The sequence below is a fragment of the Nipponia nippon genome, unplaced genomic scaffold, assembly GCF_047370975.1.
Source record: "Nipponia nippon isolate SJK-2023a ecotype South Korea unplaced genomic scaffold, ASM4737097v1 scaffold_4, whole genome shotgun sequence".
Lineage (NCBI taxonomy): Eukaryota > Metazoa > Chordata > Aves > Pelecaniformes > Threskiornithidae > Nipponia > Nipponia nippon.
The window spans coordinates 61429372-61451338 of record NW_028262358.1 but is presented as its reverse complement, the minus strand read 5'-3'; positions in this window follow the sequence as shown (position 1 = coordinate 61451338).

The following is a 21967-nucleotide window of genomic DNA, read 5'->3' as shown; positions in this document are numbered from 1 at the left end:
CTGCTGTGCTGCTGAAGAAGACCATCTGCTGGTCACTTCAGTGTTAGGTGACCCAGGGCAAAGACCAGACCTGCTCCTGGGGGTGAGTTCAGGGCAGGACTGAGGCTCTCCCTGCTTCCCAGTTCTGGTCTTATTACACCTTGGCTCTGGGCTGAGGTGGACGGTGTTTCTCCGGCCGGCTCTGGGCTCTTGAGTGCTTTGGGGCCAAAGCATGGTCTCTAATGAGAAGTTAAATGAAACCTTTGCTGTTTCTCTGACCTCCACAAATAGGAGGAAAGTGAAAACAGAGGCAAGAATCAATCAGCCAGTGATTACATTAAAGAAAATGGTTCTCTGTGGAAAGCATGAAAGAGAAAACAGACTGGGTGCTGGGACTGAAGAAAGGAAAACAGGACTAGTGGGGTTTTGAGGTCTTTTACTTTATTTTGATCCTTTCATAGTGTATTTTAAGTTCATAAATAATGGAATAAAAAAGACCCCAACAAAACTCAACTAAATGATCTCGAGCCCTCAAGCCTCAATCAAAAAATAAACACTATAATACTTTTAAAAGGAATTAGTAATGCACAGTTATAGTATTCCATGTTTAAAAATAAAGCTGTTGAATAAATGAACAATACCTTGGCTGAAAAGTATTTCAGCTGAAGAGTGAAATCCCTGCAGAGAGTGATCTGTGAGATTCTGCAGGAAATCTGCATTACAATACACCATTTCCATTTCCAGGGAGGGACTCACAGAAGGACACATGGAGGAGAAAAAAGAAATGAAAAAGCCCCAGTCCTTTATGCCTAGGTTGTAGGGGGCCTTGGCCCATCATTCTCATGCTAAGCAGTTACTTTTTCTACAGGTACCGAACTGAAATGGGAATATTTTCCAAAGGAATAGTGAATGTAAAAAGGCTAACATAATTGGTTCTTTGGTTAAAGAAAACTGTCTCCATAGCTTGCCTAGATACAGCAGACATGGGTTTACCTCTCTGCCTTGCTGCAAATGAAGTGAGGAGTGTGTCTGAACGTGGTAAGCACTGGGCTACACCGCTGCTCTTGTCTTCTCCATTCCAGCTACTCCACCTCTTGTTATTCATTAAATATCTTTGCAGTGGAGGAAAAGTTTCTAGCTAGATCATTAGCCCACTAGTCAACCAGCTCACGTGGGCTGTGGGAGGCCAGGGTCCTAAGGCTGGTGCAATGACAATCTGTTGCTCTTCTCCAATGCAGGGGACTACAGTTAGTCAGCCTCCCCTAGGCTTGAGTCTCCTGGCTGTAGTTTAGCAGCTGGGGCAATGGCCATCCAGGGACTTGGATACACAAAGCATTATGTCCTGGCTGACGGCCTCTATCTGAAGGCTAGTATGCAATGGGCCAGCCTTGCTTGTGTGTGGAAAAACTTACACAGGGCTGGTTTCCTTTCGCTGCAGAGTGGGAAAGTTTGTGAAATCTCAGTTAAATTTGTGGGATAGGAAAAAGGGAAAGCCAGCAAGTGGAAGAAAAGGGAATGAAATTCCTGGCTTCTAGTCCCCAGGTTATTAAGCCAGCCATAGCAGAGTGTGACTAGGTCACTGGCATTAGCATGTTCATGTGGTTACATCAGTGAAGAGTAATGCTAAATGTATAGTGCTGTCTGCACCATGCACAGCGTGCGTAGAAAATGTTTTGGCCGATGGAAGGAATGGGTGCATCAGGTGCCTAAATCTATTTGTTGCAGTCTCTACCATAACTAATACAATGGGCTGCTACCCCCTTGTAGCAGATGAAGACAGTCCAAGTAGATGCTATGTTTCTGCTCCCTTAGCATATCATTACACAGAGAGTGTCTTCTGCTTGGGCATGTATTTAAAGGAAGAAAGCCACAAAGCAATCAGCATCTGGTTATTTCTGCTAATCAGAGGTTTGTGGTGATCCCTAATAGACACAAAATTTACCCATAACCTCTACTCCTGGAAAGCATGGAGGGTCAGTCACAAGCATGTCCAATGTTTTCCCTTAGAATGCTATCTTTTGCTTATAATTCATTGTGGCTCTACATAATACCAAAATATGATCTGCTTAGGGATACAATAATTTGAAATTTCTGCATTCACACAAACACAAATATCTGCCTTCATACATGGATTTATCCACATATACACATGTAGCCTGTTGCATGTTATTATGCATGTGCGTATGTCTATGAATTTGTGTATTTATGTTTGTGTGATTGTGTGTATGAAGGCAAACATTTCAAATATGTGTGTATGTGAGGAGGCAGACTTAAAAGCATACCTTACATGGTATAAAATATACTGCTGCATAAATCACAGAAAGAATTCCATCTCTAAATTAAAGTACACTCCAGAAAGAGCAATTATTGCCTCTAAAATGCTTCTGTTAAATTCATGAGACACCATACAATTTTATTCATGTTATCATCTACGGTTGCCTGAAAGTGTAAAAAAAATCTTAGCCACTAGCAGAGAAATGTGCAAAATACTATCAAAGGAGTGGCAAAGGTCACTTCTATTGCCTGCCTTTTTATGAGTTTCATTTTTGTCTTTTTTTTCTCATTGCAGTTTGTTTGTGTACACTGCTAAACTTTAATGGAAGAAAATATGAGGGGGCAAAATAAATATAAAGAAACAGACTGCTGTTCAACAGTGCTGAGCTGGTATTTCCATGAATGATGTTAGACTCGTGTTTAGAATAAAAATTCAGAAAGTCCACAAACAGAAGGTTGCAGCAGTGCTTTTCTCCTTTTCTCTCTCTTACACTTGATACCTTTTAAAATTAACATCTATTCTGTGTAGTTAGATAAATGTGTTATCATTAAGCACAGCAGTACTGATTCTGTGAGGCACAGAAAGGAGAGGCCATAAAACAGCTGGACCATCCATTTTTTTTGGTACGGTAGATGGCCCGTTGCTCTGTGCATGGGATTTTGTTTGTGCAAGTTCACATTCCGAACTTGCTTGCTTAACCCCTGTAATAACAACAACTGATTAGGGTTTAACACAGCAAATAACAACATTTCCGTGTGCAGGTGCCTAATATCAGGCACGGAAGCCCCAGTGGAAATCCCTAGGAAAAAGGCACCATTTTCCAGAGGCAGCAGCAAGCATCTGCAGTTCTTGGAATTCAGTTGTACCGGCATGTCCTTCATATCATTGAGAAGGAGAAGCCCTTAACTCTGGTTAATCAGTTGAAATATTATCTTGATCTTCTCAGTAAAGTGCCTTAAATTGAGATGAGCTTTTCTTGCTCAGTACCAGGCTTAGCAAAGTGTATAAATAAATGCTTAGGTAAAAGGCAAGACTGACGATAATCAGATACTTAAGTGCTTTGCTGTATAGGGGCACATCTTAAGTATTTCCTTGAGTCAGTCCCTAATTATCTGTTATGCCTGCCTTGAAATGAGATTTACAGATGTTTTGGCAATGTTGAAAGGCTATGTAGTTTCATAACCATTTCTATAGCCACTTTTTTACTTTTTGCTGTAAGTTTGCTTTCTACTTTCTTACTGCAACACTCCTTCAAGAATTAAGGAAAACTCCACATGAAATATGAGCACAGTCCCTGAAGGAACAGTTTATTCTTTGAGATAAGAAAAAAACATTATAAGGAAAATGTGATGGATAAGTTGACCTCTGTAGAAAAAAGTGTTCCTGTTTCCACACAAAATAACATTCAGTAGGTTATGGCACAGGTTTTTCAGTCCTCCCAAGGGCCTGGTGGAGAAACAGTGACATCTCAGTCAGTGGCTGCACCTCCTGTGCAGATGCAGAGATGACACCAAGCAAAGCTAGTGCAAAAACTGGGCAAGCCTTTCCCATCTGCAGACATGGCACTGCTGATGAAAGTACTGTCAGAGGTCATTGCAAAAGAGGGGATCCGTAGCTGAAACAAAGGATGCTGTGTTACTGGACAGTCCTTGAGTGCCAGCCAGTCTCAGCTGTACTGCCAGGACCATAGCAAAGGCAGATAAACAAGGTGGTGTGTGCAAATATTTCCAATGAGAAGATAGAGATGCCTGAAATCTTCTTGTGTTGAACCGTCTTAGGAGAGTTCCAGCATAGTTTTTCAGATCAAAAAGTGTAAACTTTCTGAGCTTTTCGATGTTTGGACTAACCAAGCTGATGCTAGAATCTCTAGGTTCCTGCTGTAGATAAGAACAAAATACTGAAAACTCCAATCCAGCAACGTAGATAGCCTGCCTAGTAGTAACACTGTATTTCAGGATGTTTTCATATTTATTCCGCCTATAGAACAGGTTAGATCTGGGCAGGCAACATTTTCCCAGCCCTATGGAACTGTTTATGGTTGCAACTGTTTTTCCCATTGGAATGAACCCAACATGGTTTTAAAGTTTTTCACAGAGACAAAGCACGTGAATGGTTAAGAGCCTGCTTGTAGTGAGTTAAACCAGGGACCTTATACATCTATTTGGGCTGGAGTTTGGGTATTCAAATTCTGGACAATCCGTATATGAACCTGCAGAGCTGATGTTTTCTGTCACCAGAGCTTTTATCATTAAAAAGACAGGGAGATGATAATTACACCTCAGTGAAAATCAGTGTTTGCAAATAACGTCCCAAAATGGGTTGAATCCCTGTAGCAGAGACTACCAGGTATCACTCAAACCATTCTGTTTCTACCCCGACTTCTCACTTTACTGCCTACCTCCCAAGCCAATAAATAGGACTGACACATTTCATCACTGACCTAGAATAAAGGTACAGAAAAGCCATGTTTGCTTTCACCTCGTCCTGGATTGAGTTCAGCTCTGATTTCTGGCATGAACTAAGCCCCAAATTCCTTAAATTAACATTGGCTTCTGACTCAGACACTTGTACCTCTCCCTGACCCACAAACACTAGCCTAGGCCAGCCAACTCCCCTTCCTACCAATATATCTATAAGCATTCATCTAAAAAAATAAATAATTTCTCTGTTTGCCCCCCAGTAAAATAGTTCCGTCTGTCTACATTTCTCAGGCCTTTTTGAAAGGGACTTTCCTTTAACTGTGACTCGTGCAAGTAAGCACATGCATCATTTCTGTTTGATAAACAGTGAAAATAATGCTAAAATGAAAACATTCTTTTTGTCAACATATGTAGCTGGAATGCTGAAGGCTGCTCTGCTAGTAGGGAGAGATCTTGCACACATTTATTTATCTGGTTAAACTTTGCGGCTCATCTTTAAAGCCAGCAACTTCTCAACCCCAAGCAGCGGAGCACAAGTAAAGGCAGATGGTCGAACGAAGCAGAAAGACTGACTATAAAAAGCTCAGCCTTCCAATAAGGCTGCTGCCTCCCAATTTTTTCATACAAATCTCTCCATTTTGCCTTCCAGAGACTCACAATTAAAATTCTATTCTGCCTGTCTAATCAAGACAGCAAATCTATTGAATTGCATAATGCTGGGGATAATCAAGGAAGGATGTGACATGAATCCATTTTTCTTTACAGGTAGAAAATGAAATATTTTCTCTCCTCCCCTGAAAACAGATGGGTGGCTGAGGGTTTTGTATTTGGCCTGTCTTCTCCCTCTTGTTCCTTTCTACCTTTGGCACCAGCCGCGCACTGTTGCGTAGATCTGCTCGCCAGGCACTAGCAGCATCAGGGCAAACAGGTTATGCCGTTTCAGTGGTGACAGTGTCTTACCAGTGTGGGAGAGGCACTGTGTGTAGCTCTGGTTGCAAGTTGATTTAATTGGCGGTGTTAAACTCCTCGCTGCCTACCCCTTTACCAAAGGTTATTTTTCCAGTAGCCGGGAGAACTGAATAAAATGTGTATCTGCTCCCTAGTTGCCGTAGCTAAGCCCTGTTTATTAATGTTCTCTGAAATCCCTTCTGCATCTTCTCTAATTCATGTTTACATCCTTCAGGGCTGGTCTGGGCTATTGAGAAGAAAGCAGGAGCTTGCAGGATTTGATCCTGCAGTCTGTGGGTTCTCACACCAAACTAAGGGGCCAAATGCAGCCCTGGAGCAACGGCACGTTGCTCCCATTCAGCTGTTTTAAGAGGAGCTGCATGGGCTTATGCCATAATTGAAATTAGCACGTAGCTCCCTATTCACCAGTAAATCCCTGTGCATCAAGGTGAACAGGCAGACTACTTTTGCGTAAAGTCAGAGAGAGAATCAACCCAATTGGGCTGAATTGGTTTGTAACCCAATCACGCTTAATTCGGTTACAGGAAAAACAAGGCCGGTGGAGTTTCAACCTTGTTCCTGTGTAACATCAGGAATCTGATTTGTGCCGATCTCATAATCGGGTGCAGACAACAAGGAAAACAAGTCCTTGCAGTGGTTTCTTTACTGAGCCTAACAAACCACATCTGATAAGCTATATAATTTGCTACAGCAATTTGTGCCAAAAATAAAAGGCACAGTCCTACAGTGCAGCACATTTCTGAGAAAAACAGAACCCCACCCCTTCCCTTTGTAGCATCTTTCTGTCTCTTGCCTTTGCTTTCTCAGTGAGACTGATCTTGTGCCTTCCATACCGTTGACTGGCTCTGCGCTGCCATCGGGGTACATCGCCCGCCCTGCTCCCCAGACTGCTTTTGTCTCCCCTACAGCTCCGGAGGATGAGCCAAGGCGATGGCACTGGCAGGGCTGGGAAATGATGACAGTACCGTGATGACTTAAACAGCAAAGGCTCTTTCTTGGCTGAGTGGCCCTGGCTGGAGGGGAGGACGCTGAAGATCTAAATCATCAAGTAATAAGCTACATAACTTTTTCTGAAAACCTAGGGGTTTTATTGTTGATTTGACAGAGTTCTAAACTTGTAAGAAATGTGTCTCTTTTTAGTTCAGTGACCAGAAAAGGAACGAGTTCCTCACGTGTATTTTACATATCAGGCCCCCAATGGAGAAAAAATTCCTATGCTTTTTTGGGTTTGTTGTTTTTTTTTTTTGTCCTGCTGCTTACAGAGAGAGAGGGGAAGAAAAAAAGCAAACAACACAAAGTTCTGAAGAATGCAGGCTGTCAGCTATGCTGTGAAATAACTTGGAGGTTAAATGTGAATCACTGCAGTATGTTTTCTAATTTGGATTTTGCCAAGGTTACCTTAAAAACCTTAATGCTTTTTGCAGTGTTTACGGCAAAAACTGCAGATGTGTTTCTTGGTTATTAAAGGGAAAGCGTATGAGAGGGAGGTGGGCTAAAATGAAAGGAAAATGAAAGGTCAATGATTTTAATTCTACCTTGCTGAATTCCAAAGTCTGAAGGGATATATTTGCTTGAAAGGTCATGCTATGGAAGGTAAGCACCCTGAAAGCAGCATGTTCAGAGTTGTACAGTGGAATAAACAAAAAGGTAACTTGCCAGGATGTTTGTGTGTCAAAGGTGACAAAAAAACCCGCCTTTCTTTTCAAAGCCTCTCAGCCCTCTGCAAACTCACTGGGATCAGGGCTGGAGTTTAAAGGCAACAGACTGGCGTTTGCTTTAACTCCTTAGATAAAAGCCCGATCCAGAAGCCAACAAGATTTCACTTCTTACTGAAAACAACTAAAGGAGAGAGCAGTCGGCTTCGTATCAGAGGAGTACTTAAAACTTTCAGTGCTTGTGCTTGAGTTCACACTATGTTCCCTTGAGTATAAAAACCCTAGGAAAACAAGTACTGGGCACGAAGATCTGCAACACTGGCTTTGATTTATACAGCATTATGAAAATCCTGCTGATGATAATTTGGAGGCCAAATATGTCATACTTTGGTCCTTTGCTTGCACAGCACCTAGCACAACGGGTTCCTAATTTATGACTAGTGCCTTTGAGCACTACTACAGTACAACAGTGAATACTGCTAATGTTGTTCTTCAGTTAAAGTTACCTGGAAGCAAGTGAGACCCTTCAGGGTATCAAGAAAGTCTTCCTTTAATACCCACCCCTCCCCTCTGCCGCCTTGGCCAATTCTTGCTTGGTGCATTAATACATTTTAACTATCTAGCACTACTGGAAGGAAGGAAAGTTCTTACAGGGGAGGACGACTGAGGCGCATGACAGAATAAGTGACTTATACAAGGTCACACAGGAAACCTGACGCTGCGCCAAGAACAGAGCGTAAGTTCCTTGAGTTCTAGTCAACCTCTTTGTCCATTTACCCGTCCTCCTGCCTGCTTGCCTAAGCCACATAAACAACGGCAGCCGCACACATACACGCACACATGCATACATACCTGCGCACACATTACAAAACAGTAGGCCGCAAACTCAGATGTTTGGAAGCAGCAGGCAATGCGTGCTCGTGCACCTTCAGTTTTGGCAGCCGTGTCTGTATGCATTTTGTTGCATGGTGCCTAACCAAACTCAGTTTAAAATTGCAGCCCACTGAGCACATGGAAAGTGCAATCATGGAAAGGATTTTCATCTGGCAACATTTTGGTGGAATATGGTTCATCCCAGAAATAAAGCACACCGGGTTTGAGGTTCCTTCCCCAAAGTGCATGGGCACAAGGAATCGTCACTAGACTGTTTTAACATGAGAAACAGCTGATTTAGCCCTTGCCTCATTGTCAGAAATCTTTACTTGGGGCTGAAAAGTAGCATGAGCATTGTTAGCCTGAACCATTACAGTCTGGCAGACACAAGCAATGGTAAATGGGATTGTATAATGGTGTCAGCAGCTTTAGGAGTAGCTGGTGCTTCCCAGCCTGTATTTAACCCTACAGTGAGTTTGACTCTGTGATTAGCCTCTACTCCTGTATCCCTGCAAACAGCTGAAATTTTGTCCCTGCCTTAAATGAGAGCCGGATCAGGCCTTAAAGAAAAGGGCTCTTATTTTTTGCAAAGCTGTACTCAATGAGCATGTTTTGGAAATACATCAGCATGACCTTTCAGTAATGTGCCAAAAAATGGGAAAAAAAGGAAAGACTTTGGGAACTGCCAACCAGGAAACATTGTTTTGTTTGTTTAAAAAAGAAAACCAGAAACCCGTCCAAGAATTTTTGTGTAAGTTAGAGGCTAAGTCACTCTCCTTTATAATCACTCTTCTTTTTCTGGATACAGTATTTTCAGTGAGGGTAGATAAAATCTGGCAACATGCTCATTGGCTCTGTGTTTGGATTCAGTCCCCTTGACACTCATCTGCCTCCATAAACTTTCATCTCCTAAATCCAAAGCAAGTTCACCCAGGAAAGGAAAAAGAAAGAGGGAAGGGGGATGGGGAGAAGGCTGGCAAACTGCACAATAAAAATCCAAATTGCAGCTTCTGCCATTTCTCAATGAAGAAAACATTAGCAATGGCCAAGAAGTGCAATAAAATGCCATAAATCACCCAGCTTTTATTTCCTGTATGGGAACCCTACATACAGATGAAGTTCTGGCAATTTCTAGATACGCACAGGTTTTGCAAGCGTGATTATTTCATCAGGTTGTGTTGCGCTGAGTGCTTTCATAACACTCGCAGAAAGTAAATTGAATAGAGACTGAAAGGTGAAAAGCTGTGTATACTACTCCTTTACCCTCTCCCCGCTCCCTTCCCCCCGCGCCGGCTGTTTTGCAGCGTCAGCCCTCCATGCATCATCAGCTCCCTACAAGCTATGGAAACCCCCTCCCCAGAAGTCAGAGGCCTTGTGCAAAGCCATAGGACTTGGCTATCCCAAATGTGCTCCCAGTGCATTTCTTATTCTCCTCCTTCCCCCTGTTTACATTCCAGCTCATTTCTCATTTTCCACGGGAAAGAAAGAGATACTAGCAGGTAACAAGGGGCCCTTTAAATCTTTCCCGATTCCCCTTGCTAATGTGACCCTGAAACAGACTGTGTTTTACGGGGGTTCTCAACACAATGTGCTTTTAATAGCAGCATAACTCTTTTATTGAAGTTTTATGTTAAAGTGGGGGGAAAAAAGTTCAAAGTAAATTATAAATTCTTTTATTGCTAATTACTAATGTAAAGTGGAATAACTGCCGTTTTGTTAAATACAAGTCAGTCTGACAAACCCAGTCTTCCAATTTTACTTACAGCTTGGTAATTTTTCTTATGCGACTGTTCAAAGGGATACTGTCATTTGGTTTAGACCCCAATTTAATTCACTTTAAAGCTTATTCTAATTTCATAGGAAATTATAGATACCTTACTTTATTTTAAAAGTACCTGACCTCACAGAGTCATAAAAAAATCCCCAACAGCCAATGTTTATACAGGACATATTAAAACACTCCCCAACATTTTATGCCCCCTCTAGCTTTACAGCTGCAGTCGACTAACAAGCACTGAGCCAAATTCTGCCTCAGTGACACATATGCAGTCAGCCTCCCCTTGACCTTAATGAGAGCTCTGTGCCTACGTCTAAGGGCAGAATTTGACCCATTTTTTCCCAGGGTGGTAAGGGGCTCAGATGCATCTTCTTTCTCCTATTTTGCTTTGCTGATGAATGAGTGCAGTGCACCAGCACCAAGAGTCGTGGTATAGATCCTAAACATAAATGCAATGTTAATTTCAAGGTCTATTAGCAACACCATGAAAAAAAAATAAATGTTTGACAGGACAAAATCTGCAGGGGAAAAGAAAACATTATTCTCAAGCTTCAGGGAGGTTATTATTACAAACAATGGAGAATCGATAAATTATATTTAACACTATTAAAGGTAGTTGACAGTGTTCCTTTGAGTGAGCACACCGAGGTCCCGAACATCGTGTGACTGCAGCCCGCGCGCCCGGTGCTCACTAACTTGCCGTCGGGTCACGTTGAGAGCAATCCGCGCAGCATTTGTGGAAGAGCTGCTGGCAAGCGCTCTGCGCCAAACACACACACACACACACACACACACACACACACACACACATTAATAACTGAAACACAGCCTTTTCTTTTTTTTTTTCTCTCCCTGAGCTTGTTATGCTTAATTTCTGAGTTGGTGAAGTGGGCTGGTGCACACTCTCAGGGTTTTTTTCTTTCTTTCATTTGAAAGCGAGTGGAAAGACAAAAGCAAACAGGGTTTTGGCTACGAAAGGATGACCTTCCTTGTAAAGAATTTAAGTCTTTTAACTTCAGAGGGGAATGAGGCAGGAATGCTGTTTGTATCAGAAAACTAACATGGGGAAGGGAGGGGGGAGGGAAGCGGCATCTTCTTCCTATCACTTCGGTGCTTTCAAAGTTCCCCATTTCCCAGAACTACCTCTGTAGCAGGATAATATAATTATTAGCAGCTGTTAAAACAAACAACAAACAAAAACAAAAAGCACACACCAGGACTGGCATGTCTGCACATGCCTGAATGCTCTGACCGTTACACTGAAAACTTAAAAAGAGGCCCCCTTTCCCCACACCGCCACTCAGATTCAGGCCTGGTAGAGCCGGAGCGTGGTACGGCAGGATGAAAACAGCAGCCAGAGGCGTTTATTTTCATCCATTCCTGTTATGAATGCCGAACGCTGCTCCATTTAATGAGTGGAGCATTGATTCTTTTGCTTCTCAAACACGCTTTCCCATAAACAAAGGGCAAAAGAGATGACTTATTTCAGATTTAGAGAAACATGAGGGGAACAAATGAAACAACAGAAGGACAAATGCAAGAACTTCCATGCTGCGGGGAGAGGGAGAGAAAGAGGTTAAACAATTGCCTGCTCTGGTGGCTTTAAAAATCTGACAAGTGGTACAATTTCTGATATGCATCTTTTGTTGTCATATGGCTCCGATCCTGGGATCGCAGGAGAGGATGCAGATCTTTCTCTCTTTCCTTTACTTTTTAATGGGAGCCTTCAGGGCCTTATATTCTGGCTAAAAGTTTATAAACATGATCCTGGAAATCTATAAAATCCAAAAGCAAATAAAAGGAATCCCCTGTGAACTGTATAACAAAATCACATGATTTTTAAGTAGCTCTTATGATTCCTTGGGCCAGTTTCACCATTCTGGATGCTCAAGGCTGGCAGTATAATTTCTACCTGCTCCCTGGGACTACTTTTTCTGATTAGCTCCTTGCTCTGCAAATTCCTGTTCAGAAACCTCCCTTCATTTATTAACAAGGCAGAGGGGCATAGGTAGAGTGTCAGCCCCATGAATATGAATGCTCTGCTTGACTGATCCCAGTGGCAGGCACCAAAGCTGAGCCTTACAGGAACTTAAAATGTGCCTGCCTCCAGCAGCGCGCAGCCTCCCTCCCTGCTCAGAGGTTTCCATGCCTGGAACAGCAATCCGGTGTATTAATGCAGAGCTACCTTTATCAGCCCTTTCTGCTGTGGACTGTGAATTGCAGTGGCTGAGGCACGGGCATATGTTTGCTTTTTGTTGCCGGTGCTCTAGGGGGAGGCAACATCTGCCACAGGGGCAGGGCAGGCAGGAGGGTTTTGAACCGCTGTAGCCAAATGCACTAGCTCTCATCTCTCTGAGCCCGCTCATTCTCAATATGCAGCCAAAATGAAATGCAAAATGGCACATATCGCATGCTTGTCCCCTTTGTCTGGAAGGGAGAGACTTCACTCTTTAAAGGGGCAGTACGCAAAAGGAGCGAGGGTTCTGATGCTGCTAAGCTTGCTGGTATCTTTCCAGGCTGGATAATAGTTGGCAAATATCAAAGTATTAAACAATATTTAGCGGTAATTAAAAATGTGACTAAACCCTGAAGGTTGGCGTTAAATCCAGGCAAATCCCTTTAATATACCAGGCCAAACCCGCTCTAACTGTTTCTGAAACTTTACGGCTTGGACCCCTCTCCACTGATAATGATGGTCAGTCTTGTTATCGTGGACCTCTTCCTTTGTCCTTTCCCTGCCTGCCAGGCAAAGAAGCTATGCTGCATACATTTTCTTCTTGACCCTCCTTGTCCGTTTCTCAAGTGCCTCTTATGTTGGTTAGATAAAAGGTAGCAGTGTTCTAAAACGTTGCCTCTGTAGTTTTGCTATGTAAAATGACATTCATTCTGAAGAGTGGTAAGAAAATAATGATCTCATTAGAAGAGAGTTTAGCTGTGTAGTGGTTCCTCTCTGTAGTGGAGATTAAATAGCAGCTAACTACAAACAATTGTCATTTAAACAAAGAGATGACATCAAAGTTATTATCTCTCTTTCTGCCCTTCAAGAACATCATCAGAAATTGATCCTCTCACCACTGCACATTTTCATCAAAGGTCCTGAATTTTAAGCTTGAAACACTAATTGTTTTGTGTGTGTGCGTCTATATGTGTGTTCCTAAACTGGTTCCTCGGGTTGGTGTTTTTAACTAATTATTGGTGACATTTCACTTTTCTTCATAATGAACTCTTCCTCAATTGTTTTTTTTTCTTCCTCAAAAAGAAAGAAAACAAATCCTGACTCAAAATGAGAGGTGAAGTGGCAGAAATAATTAAAGGAAATAAGAGTGTAAACAGCTTTCTCTCTTCTACGTCTGAGGAATGCTAGGAGTGCATGGCCACTGCACCTTTGGGAAATGGAATAAAAGTGATGGTTCAGAGTTGCAGATGCTGCCTAGGCTGTACTCAGAATAAGAGAAGGATGGGAATGGTGAAACCGGGATCCCCAGTTTCACGCTCCATCTAGGAGAATGTTAAAGCAAGGTTGCAGGACAAGCAGCAAGGAAGCCTTGAAAATCACAGCCACCCCTCTCTCCTCCGACCCGGCACACCCCACCTCCTCAGGTGATGGTACATCATTTGTTTCCTTTCTGAAACAAGAGCCTACTTTCCTTGGCAGATGTCTGCTCACAGCAGATCTTCCTCTTTTTACCCTCATCCAACTTATGAGCTGTGGATGGGGAGAGGCATGGAAAGCAAACCACACAGGGAGATGCTGCTTAAAACTGGAGGTGTCTTGTTGCTGCTTATGCCATTGTAATTGCTGCTATGCAACACCACAGAGGGGCCTGTGTTTCAGGGATGGCAACAAGCAATGGGGTGGGGTATGATCATGATTGTGGTGCTGATGCATATATGCGTGCATGCAGCAAATCCCAGGTTGTCTGATTTGTGGTTGACGCAAGATCGTGCATATATATTCTACGTCATTCAGGAAGGAACAGCTTGTGAGAACCTTACGCTCACTGTAGTCCATGAAAATGCTTCATTATTCTAAACATCTTTGTTCAATGTGAAGAGCCAGCTCAGTGAGGACCCAAAATACAGAATTATCACAATTTTTTTAAAGGCAAAGGTGTCTATGCAGTCACCTATGTTCATTATGACCTCCAAATGCCAATTATATCCCTAGGAAGTTTGAAAGAAAAATGTCAGTCAGACTTTTTGTTAGAGATTTCCTGCAAAAAAGTGAAAACTGAAGCAATAGCTTGGTTAAAGCCTCAATCTAGTTTGGGTTGGTCTGATCTGAATCAATTTCTTGCTGGAACAATCCCCTTTGCCATGGAAAATATTGTAGAAACATATTTTTTTCTCCTTAAAAGTACATTTTTATTGGAAGGGACGTTTTTGTCTTTTAAACGAAAAACATTTTGACCAGTTCATCTATGGACATAAAAATGCCCAAATAGTAGTGGTGCTAAATTCCTGACCTCTGATCTGGAGAAGTTACTGCATGCATAATGTTGAAGAATATCAAAGAGGGAACAAAGTGTAATAGAAGATAATAACAGTGACTTCTACTATGCACATACAGTCAAGAAAGAAGTTATCTAAGGACATTGTAACACTCACAGAAGCAACTGAAAAGAAAGCAGGAGGAAGGAGAAAACAAATGATGATTAAATGGCAAAGTTCAAGATACTGTTTGAGGTAAGCAAGATCCCCTGGAAAATGAAGAGACAGCAGGAATGAAGCCAACAGAAAAGAGTGCAAGCTATGATAAGGAGAAAGAAGATGGAAATTCTGAAGAATAGCAATTACTTGATAATAAGGGTTTATTTAAGTATGTGAGATACCAGAAGCCTGTCTGTCCAATGGATTTCAAGGATGCAAAGAAAGCAATTAAGGGGAGCAGGGTTCTTCCAGAGAGTTTTGACAACTTCCTTGATTGCCAGTAGGGCAGATGGTACAGAGGAATTCAGTGAATTTGAGGAAGAGTCAAATTAGTTTCACATTGGTCCCATGCAACAGTGCAAAAAAGCATTGCCTTGCACAGCAATAGCAGGCCCTCTGTGCGAGTTATCTGGGGTTGTGGCTGGAAGCACCTCTGCCAGAGCAACCTGCAGACAACCTGCAAGACAGGGACTAGCGTGGATGGGATGAGTCCATGGGAGCTGCCTCTGCTATTTCCAAACATTTTTTCATGCTGTTAGGAGCCTCTGGGAGTTCAACTCTGCTGCTTGTCCTGCCTCTCTGGGGAGCAAGGCAGTCAGGACAGCACCGGCTAACAAAAGGTGCACCACAGCAGGAGGTCTTCCACCCTGGTTTATTCATTGTGGCCCCAGGTTTTACTTAGCAAAACTCCTTCACTCACAATACAAGTTTAATGCTTCCTCTGATACAGTGTATGGCTACTGTACCTTGACTTTCAATTACATTAAATCCTGTTATAATCACTTTCTTTATAACAAATCCTCTTTAACACCTGAAAAGCTCAGTTCCCATGGGTGCAGTGCTGTGTTCTTGAAATAAAAAACAGAGGAATTCTAATGGAAATGCATTAACTGGGAGAATACTTTGAAAATGTGCCTGGCATGAAAGGCCTTCAACACGCAGCTTACATTCAAATAGCAGCGGAGGAAAAAAATTCCCAGAGCCAAGCACTTGTACACCAGCTGCCTTAAGATGGAGTGTCTGAATCACTGTGTTATAACAGTAAAACATCTTATATGGAAAATCATCACTATCCAAAGACAGGTCAGGTACAGTTTATCTAAGTACTATTATTATAGAACTGAATGTTTTCCATCAAAACAGGAGCAAGAATTTGAGGAGATTTACGGTGATGGCCAAAAGGCTCAGTGGTATAGTTGAGAAACCATGAAGCTTCTTTGCAACTTTTTTTCTGTTGCTTTTTTTTCTGGCTGGCAGGAAAGCACTAAAAGTAGTATGCCACATTTTGTTACAATTCTTTTTGCGGTTCTACCCTTCCTGGAAAAATAAGAGATTTTGTGCATGATTCACATGATGCTTGGTTCTTCTTATATAAAAAGTTACCCTGCTGTTGTCTATTGAAATGAAAAATAATGACTCTATCACACTTCGCTGGGGGGGAGAGAGAGGGAGAATATTTCTAATACAGATGCAAATCTGGTACCTCCATCCAAACAACTGGGACTTTCTCAATGCATATTACATATCGTTTGAATAAGAAATGCTCACTCAGGAGTCCTAGGAGATAGCAAGTAAAATGAATGACATAATTCATGCCTTTAGCATACCTTCTTCATCTTGGTTCTGTTTCCCATATTAGTAGAGTTTGCTGAGGGAACCTGAAAGCCTGAGCTACACCTATTTGGTTATGAGTTACTTGTGGGGTCCTCTCACACACTGGTCAAACACTGAAGAGTAGATAACACCGTTGCATACAGTTCTTAGCTGTAGAAAAATCCTCAATCCTGTTCTTATCCTATCTATCTGAGTACTGGTTCATCTCTGTGCTTTCAGTAAAACACCTAAGTGGAAAAGACGTTGCAGAGACACTATTTATAGTAAATGTTTTCTTGCAGAAATCTCGCTTGTGAAATAATTAAACACATTAACTGTAACTTACACAACCCCTCTGGTTGCATTTCACGAAGTACCTCTCGTTCTGATTTCTAGCAGGTGTGCTGGTAAGTGCTTTGCTGAGCCAGGAGGACTTCCCACATGGTCCTTCTAGACCACCTCAACAACAAAAAAATGAAATAATTATCATGGTTTTCCAGCACAGGCTACTGCCTTCTGGCCTACAGCTCTGGGTATGAGTAACACATCTATGAAATTTCTGGAGCTGCTCCGTCTTGCGCGGACAAGGGCTTCTACGTTTTCTTCAGGTTTTGAGCCTTCTGAGATGCTGTGTTGCAGCATGTACTTGTACAGACTTGTACTGACCATGGGTTGTAAATAGGGTGGATGGGTCATTGAATCCTCAGGGCATGATAATACCTACTTTCTTGGTGACTTAAGCAGCTCTCCACCACCCCTCTAGCTTTCCTTGTCAGTTTTCATCCTCCTTGCTTGTGTTCCTGCTCCTGCCATCTTCTCAGCTGGAAATGGGTCTTGCAGAAACTCCATGGGCTTTCAGCTGAGCCACGTCCCTGATTTGTCTGTCCATGAACCACACAGATATGCTGGCAAAAAGAGGTTGTGGGAATGCAAGGCAAGGGCCCAGGGGGAGGGTGGTAGGGCCTGTTTTGGTGACAGTGCGGCTCTAGATCAGCTTATGATGACTGTGAACCTGCACCCTAAGGGGCTGAAGTCTGTCATTAAGTATGTACACACATTTGTCCTTGATTTTCAAAGTAGGGAGACAGGAGTGTATGCTGGCAGGTTCTGCTGTATATTGTTAGACACAGGGCAAAACGTGATGGCTTTGTTGAGTGGTGAATGTGCACTGCGACATAAGGCAACACTCTCTTCCAAAGGAAAAAAACTATTATTTTTTTCTGCATAGAAAACTTTTTATAGATTATTGTATGTATAATTCTGCGGAAGTAGCATACTTCTTTTTGCAAAGTGGAGCTAAAAAATTGTCTGAATTTTGTGGAAAGGTTACGTAACTGTACTCTTTCTTTAAATAGTACTTTTTATTCAAACTGCTTTCTTTCTCATCAGTAGGAAAAAAAAGGAAAAAAATGCATATTTTCCTAGCACAAAAGGTAGTTTCCAAAGGACTGTAATTAGTTCATGAAAACTCTGCCTTTTGTCATATCTCCTCAGTTGAATTGGGAAAAAGGATGGACCTTTTTCATTGTTAAAACAAAAACACAGCATATGAAGTAGCAGAGCTTAAAGGAATTATATGACAACTTGCATCTTAGGTCTACAGAAAATGATAGTGCAGCAGTACTGTGGATTCATGACTTCTCACTTTGATTGCCAACTTTTGGAAAACCGAGAAGTGGCAACTGTCATCTATTTCTTGCTCATCTCTCCTGAGAGAGAACTTGGAGCCTTATAAGAAAGAGGTATAGTTCAAGCGCTAATGGGGAGATAAGAAGAGAGTTATAAATGCCCTAATCCTGCAAGGTGACTCTAGCAGTCACGTATACTTTTGCTATCTAAGGATCAGCTGAGTTCACCATCGGTTTTTGGCCCTAAACAGGAGGAAGGGGTACTAACATAAGGAAAAAGACTGGCAGAGATTTGGGTAAAAGGAAAGGAAAGGAATGAGTAAGGAAGAAAAAAGAAAAGAGATAAATTGAAGGCAGTGGGTAATAAAGAATGGTGCCTGCTGAAAAAGAATGGTCTGGCAGAAAACATATTTACAAAAATAATTGTGATAATTTCATTTTGGGTGATGTTTTTGAACACTGTATGAAAAGATCATAATTTGTAATAGTAGCCTCAAGTCTTTTATCCAGTTTGGGAAATATGCAGTGAGGGCATGGACTACTTTGCGATTAAACTTAATTCAAAAGCTCTTATAACATATTTAATTCAAACAAAGAAAAGAAAGAAATTATGGGAATAAGATAGAGTAACTAAAATCTTCTCACCCTCTCATGCTTGTCTTTCTTGTGTGCTCTTATAATGAGGCACTGCCAATAAGCAGTTTATTTATAATAATAAACACATGATGCAACCATTTCTGTTGCATCCCTTAGATTATGATCATGGATGAAGAAGGGAGAAATATCCTCTGAACAAAGGTTCCTCTTTACATAAAGATATAGCTAATCCTAAAATCCTAAAAAATGATACTGTAAATAAATTTGGGGCCTATAAATAGAACTTCATTTTAAAATGCTTACTTAAATAGGCCCAAGCCACAAAATAGAAGTTTATTGAAATAGGGTTTTAAATAGAAGTTTATTTGAGTAGGCACAAGCCACAGATTTCAAATCCAGATTTAGAAACCCCCAAATTTTAGGAGTGTTTGGAGCTATGGTTTTTGTTTCATCCCATTATAATACTAGGGGTTACTTGTCATTCAGATTAGGGTTCACATTTCAAATGCGTCCAAAATGTGGAGTTTGATTATGTGCTCTGGCTAAAAGCTATAACTAGTGAATGAACGAGAACCTCTTTATTTTTTGCCAGTTGCATTTTAATCAAATACTACGATTTTCTTTAGTAGTTCTGTTGTTGTTCTATACTTAACAACCATTTTTAACCTGAGCTTTTTCAATAACTGTAAAGACATGGACCATTAAGGTAATGAAATTAGTGACGGTAGGCAAAGTATAAAAAACATTACAAGGTATTAGTAAACATGCATCTAAGGAGATTGAGAATATTGTATGGTTTATTACTTGAGAAGCATCGTGGGATACTGTAACTAAAATCTGTTTCATAATTCATATACACATGAGGGTAGACTTACAGTTGCAAATGATGTAACTCATCATAAATTTAATGGAACTATGCCAATTTATAACAGGAGGCTCTCTGCGTCTCAGAGGGGTTGACTTTGGCTTCTGAAAAAAATTATCAATGCAGTGACAGTCTCTCCTACTGCAGTTGGCCCTGAGAGCTCAGTGGCAAAAAGCTGGTGCTGCCCTTGATGGGACCTGGCTCTGAGAGCAAGCAATGGCCATGCTTTGCCCAAACGGTGGACTCAGTGAGGCTAGTGAAGAAGAGATACACTTTGATATTTTCTGAAGTAGGAAAGACAAGAAAGATGCTGCTAGAGAAGCATGTTGCCAAAGCTGCAGCAGTCCCAGCGTTGGTCTGCCTGGTTTCTCTGCTGGGGAGATGGGCACGGGTAAAAGGGAAGAAGCACTGATGTAAGGAGGGCAAGGTAAATATAGCAGTTAATGATGAAAATATGTGTGACTGGAGCTTTTCGGTGGAGCCTCTGGCTAAATCTGGTGAATCATTATGCTTTGGGGAAGCAGAAGAACTTATCATGTGAAATGCAGGAATGCAGGATTGTGCTCATAGGGAATTGTGTCTTTTCCTGCTACACCACATGCTACTGTGGCAGGTAAAAAGATGTCTGTTAAGAAATGACACTACTTTGCTTGACGTTTTCTGCTCTTTGTGCTCAGTTCTGTTTTGCAACAGCAAAGCATGCTACAGGCTTACTGAGTGAAAGCCTGACCCTGGTGAAGCCCATGAGTTTTTTGTTATGGTCTGCAGTGGAGCAGGGATTTTAGCCTTAGGTCACATCTGCTCTGAAAAAAATAATGTAAAAAAACAGCCTAGGTCCTCTGAGACTGGAAGTGCCTAAAATTCCCATGCTAAGATTGTGCTATTCTGCCCTTTGAATACTTTGCTTACACCTTTCTGGGTGGCCTGACTACACACAAGAGCTGGAAATTTGAGTGGAGGGGCAGGACAGTATTAGCAGGTATTTGTTGATCACAAAAAAGTAGACTAAGGGAAATACAGAGAAATTTCTTATTTTTTTTGAAACTACATGGCCATCCTTGCTGGACTTCTCGTAGACTCCTTGTCATTTTACTCATGTGATTCATTATTTAACCATGTCTGCCTTCAAATAAAGAAGAACAAAAAGAACTTTTGCTCACCATTTCATTAATTCTTCTTTTACACCTGCTAAAACCCCTCATTCTCCAGGCTGTAGCATGCTCAGAGCTGAGAGCCTGCAGGATAAATACTAGGTAGTACACTAGAAATAATGCAGTATACCTGTGGAAGCAGAATTGAGCACTTGATTTTGACTGGATGTATAGTGAGGCTGTTAGGAAAAAAAAAAAAAAAGATTGCAGAACTGTGATACAATGTTTTAGAAATTTTATATACGTTCTTGTGTAGCGTTGGTAGGCTGCTGGAGATGTAAAAGGAAGCTCTGCTCAATTAATATGAGGCAGCCAAATCTTTTCAAATAGCAGATAGCCTTTGAGTTTCAGGAACCTATCTTATGCTTTTGGCAAAGGTTGATGAGTCATATATATTCCTTGTGTGTTCAACATGAGGATCAGGCTAAAACTAACCCCATTCTGAGGCAGAAGGTAGCTAACTTGACACTGTGATCCATTATGCTAAAGAGAAATGTTTCTGTCTAAACCCAGAGGTAAACTGCACAGACAAGAAGTCATTGAAATGAATTATGTGGCCAATCTTGTTAGGCCTAGGTCAGAAGCAGAGCTATCTCTCTATTTCTGTCCCTCCACCTCCTAAGTACATTTAGCCTTTACACTATTAGACTTCCCTGGGCCCTTTTTTAAAATGTCACCTGCTCTACAAATTCCAGCATTTTGTATTTTTAGATGCTGGGGTCAGGATGAGTGCAAAAATAATGACATTTCTGCCCTTACAAGTAATTCCTCCATTTTATTGCTTGTAGGAATGAGCCATAATATGGAGTGAAGGAAAACTGCTTAACCATTTTAACCTCTCACAGTCTGAGAAAGAAATTACAAAGAAAACGAGCCTCTTCCTAAGCGGATAACCCTCTTTGTACCTACCACCTTCATGAAAAAACACCTTCCTGGTGTGCTTTTGAAGCTACTTGCATGGTGGACAATGGGGGAGTGTATTGTCAGGTATTATGTTCCTCTAACCTTTCTGGAAAGCAGTTTCACCAGAAAACCAGCTGACCTGATACTCTTATTTCACCAATAGCAATTTTTAAAAATTTCATTTAGCGCCTACTATTTTTTTTTCCTTCAGAGCAAGGTCAAATGCTTGTTCTAGGCCTCTATTTCTGTCTTTGAATTAACATCGTTTTCTCCCCCCCTCACCCCCCTTAATGTGCAAGGCTATGTCACCACTCCTGAACAAGGAAGGGAAGTAGTTTTATGTGGAATCAATTATTACTGGCAGACCCCAACATGCAATTTGCGAATGGGAAGATCTGGCTTAAAATTTTTCCTTCTAAGAGGTGCTGCTGAGTACACAGTAGTTTCCATTTTAAGTGTGGGGATATTTTCTCAAATTAGCATAAACTTTCAAAACATAAAAAAAAAAACTTAAAACCATGTTTTGCATTTTTAACTAGAAGGTGCGTTATATTCCAGACCTGGCTGTAAGTGCAGATAATAGCTTCTCAGTGTCATTGCAGTATTTCAAAATTTGGATCAGTGAAACACTG